Genomic DNA, 3,182 nt, shown 5'->3' on the forward strand with positions numbered 1-3,182 from the left:
GCTGGCCGGGCGGGACTTAGCCTCTGGGCGCGGGGCCGCGGGGGTCGACCAGCTGGCCGGGCGGGACTTAGCTTCTGGGCGCGGGGCCGCGGGGGTCGACCAGCTGGCCGGGCGGGACTTAGCCTCTGGGCGCGAGGGCCGAGGGGGTCGACCAGCTAGCCCGGCTCGACTTAACCACGGTGGGTTACATTTTGTGTGTGTGTGTGTGTGTGTGTGTGTGTGTGTGTGTGTGTGTGTGTGGTGTGGTGTGTGTGGTGTGTGTGTGTGTGGTGTGTGTGTGTGGTGTGTAAGTCAGGCGATCGACCAGGTCGCGTCCTTCGTTTTTCATGAGATACTTTTATTTCATTGTCGCAGGTGTTGGTGGTGTTCGCCGCCGCCGCCGCCGCCGCCGCCGCCGCCGCCGCCGCTTCTTCGTTTTCCCCTTTCGGGTGTACGACAGAGCCATTCCACAGTCACCTTGCTTCCCATGCCCTCACCCCAGGGTCTGTTCCTTAGCATCTTGTACCTCTTTTCCCCACCCCGAAAGGAAGCCAAATCGAGCGGCAAGGCGCGCCGGCACATATGACATCGTCACTGGACTGATGACCGTTCCTATCACTTTCTATCTGTCCGGGGAAGTTGGTGGGCGGCGTCGGCGGCAGAAAGCTACCCCGGTCGAGTTTCTCCGCCCTGGCACGGACGACGTGTGCTTCCCTACCTGGACATGTCCGGATCGGCCCCGTGCGCGATCTCCGAGTCCACTCGACGGCCGTTCGTCAGTCGTCAAGGGAGGAGTCCATCCTCGGTGTGGCACCCCGGGGCCGCGTTCGGGCAGAAGACGAAGGAAGAGAGGAGACGTGATGGCCCCGTGACTCGACACGAGGCCGGACTCGCGATCGGACGGCAGAGCCTTCTCCGACCGGCGCACTATGGCGGCTGCTTTTATAATCGCTCGAGAGAAGCGGTCGACCGGGCGGCCGTATCCACGGTGGGCGGAGCGGCAGGGCTCTGGAAGGCTACAAGCCCCGGAAGAACAGGAAGAAGGCGCCAAGAACGAGTGGCGGGAGGAGACGGCTCGCCGGTTAGGCGCTCCCCTCAGCCGCGGGCTGGGACGGGGGACCCGCCTGGATGCACACCTTTCAGAAATAGCACATAGGCTCTGGCTGGTGTAGCTCGGTGGATTGAGCGCCAGCTTGTGACACCAAAAGGTCGCCGGTTCCATCCCCGGTCCGGGCACCTGCCTGAGTTGGGGGCTAGGTTCCTGGGCCCGGCCCTGGTCGGCGGGGGGGAGGGGGGGGGGGGTGACCGCGGGCGCGCGCGCGCGCGCGCGCGCGCGCGCGAGAGAGAGAGAGAGAGAGAGAGAGAGAGAGAGGGAGAGGGAGGCAACGTCTTTCTCTCCCTCCCTTCCTCCCTCCCTCCCTCCCTCCTCTTCTCTCTAAAAAGAGATAAAACGTGTGCGTGTGTGTACGTACATAGGCACCTACGTGTAGGTATGCCTGTCCTGTGTGCCTGCGCGCGCGCACACGGAAGGTCCTACCACAGCTGCGTATCTGCCAAGTATCCCAGGAAATAATAACAAGCAAAATGAGACCACAAATTTTCAACAGACAGGATTCAACTTACAATCAGCGAGAGTCCCACACACTCCATAGGACTGTTTCGTTGCCATTGTTTTTCCTCCGGAACGGAACGAAAAGCGTGCCGGGAGTGTGTGTGTGCGCGTGTCTGTCTGTGCGTGTCTGGGGGGTGGGTGGGGCGGGGCGGAGTACATCCTTCACTGTGTCTGATTCCCTGTGTGCTGTGGTCGACATTTTTATGTGATCGACCTCTCGCGGGGAAACTGAGACGGCTTCGTCTTCAGGAGAATTGAAAACTCTTGGAGGGGAGGTGGAGGTGTGCGCTGCTGACCACCTCCGGGAAGGTGAAAAACAGAAAGATTAGGTTTTCCTCCTGTGGCTCGGACGATCCATTGACACGGAACCGCAAAGGGCTGCCGCTGTGGGCCTTTCTCCTGCCAGGTGATGAGACCGTCATGGCCTGTCCCAGCTCTCCTTATTTTCATCACGCACCCGGTGAAGAAAACACATGCGTTCTTTGACTTCACTGACACTTTCCTGCTGCCTTTTTCCATACGCGCCCTCGGTGCATAGTGACGGGGGAGGGGTAAATAAGACGGTTTCGGTTTTTCAAACACACAAATGGCACTGGCTGCTGTGGCTCAGTGGATGCAGCGCTGGCCTGCAAACCAAAGGTCGCCGGTTGGATTCCCCGTCAGAGCACATGCCTGGGTTTTGGACCAGGTCCCCAGTTGGGGCATGCGAAAGGCAACCACACATGGATGTTTCTGTCCCTCCCTCTCTCTCTCTCTCCCTCTGTCTGCCTGTCTCCCTCCCTCCCTCCCTCCCTCCCTCCCTCCCTCCCTCCCTCCCTCCTTCCTTCTCCCTCCCTCGCCCCCCGACCCCCCGACCCCCCCCCCCCCCCCCCCCCCGCGCTAGAAAGACAGAAAGAAAAAGAAAGAATACAGAGGGTGGGTGAGGGGGGGGGAGAGGGAGGGAGGGAGGGAGGAAGGGAGGGAGGGAGGGAGGGAGGGGGAGAGAGAGAGAGAGAGAGAGAGAGAGAGAGAGAGAGAAGAGAGAAGAGAGAAAGGAAGAAAGAAAAAAGAAAATCTTCACACACGAAACGGGATCATGACTTAGGAATCACACTTGCCCCCGCCCTTCCCTTCGCCCACGACCCCCACGACAGAACCTCCCCCCCCCCTTCCTTCAGAGTTGTCATCTCTGGGGTTCTTTCGCGTGTTTTCACCTTCCTCTTTTCCATGCTGAGGAGGAGGTGAGTGAAATCGTCAGCCGGGATGTGGAGTGACACTGAGGATTTCCCGTGGAGGGAGGACGGCTCTGTCCCTCCGGGAACTTAAAGGCGAAGGATAAAAACCGGCCATTGCAGCACACTGTTGCTGGCGGAGCGTGCCTGCTGGCCCCGCGACCCGGGTTTTTGGAGGGCCGTAACCCCCTGCCGAGGCCTCCCCGGGCCCTCCTCCCTCCGCGCCTCACGACCACGCTTTGGACCTAGGGCATCCAAGACTCCGGAGAGCCACTGTCTACCGTCGCCTCGGACACTACAACGGGCCCCCCACGACCCCACCCCCCTGGCGCCCCACCCCAAGCCCCACCCAGGATTCTAAAGTGGTGGAGAGCTGTCTC

The sequence above is a fragment of the Desmodus rotundus genome, unplaced genomic scaffold, assembly GCF_022682495.2.
Source record: "Desmodus rotundus isolate HL8 unplaced genomic scaffold, HLdesRot8A.1 manual_scaffold_532, whole genome shotgun sequence".
Lineage (NCBI taxonomy): Eukaryota > Metazoa > Chordata > Mammalia > Chiroptera > Phyllostomidae > Desmodus > Desmodus rotundus.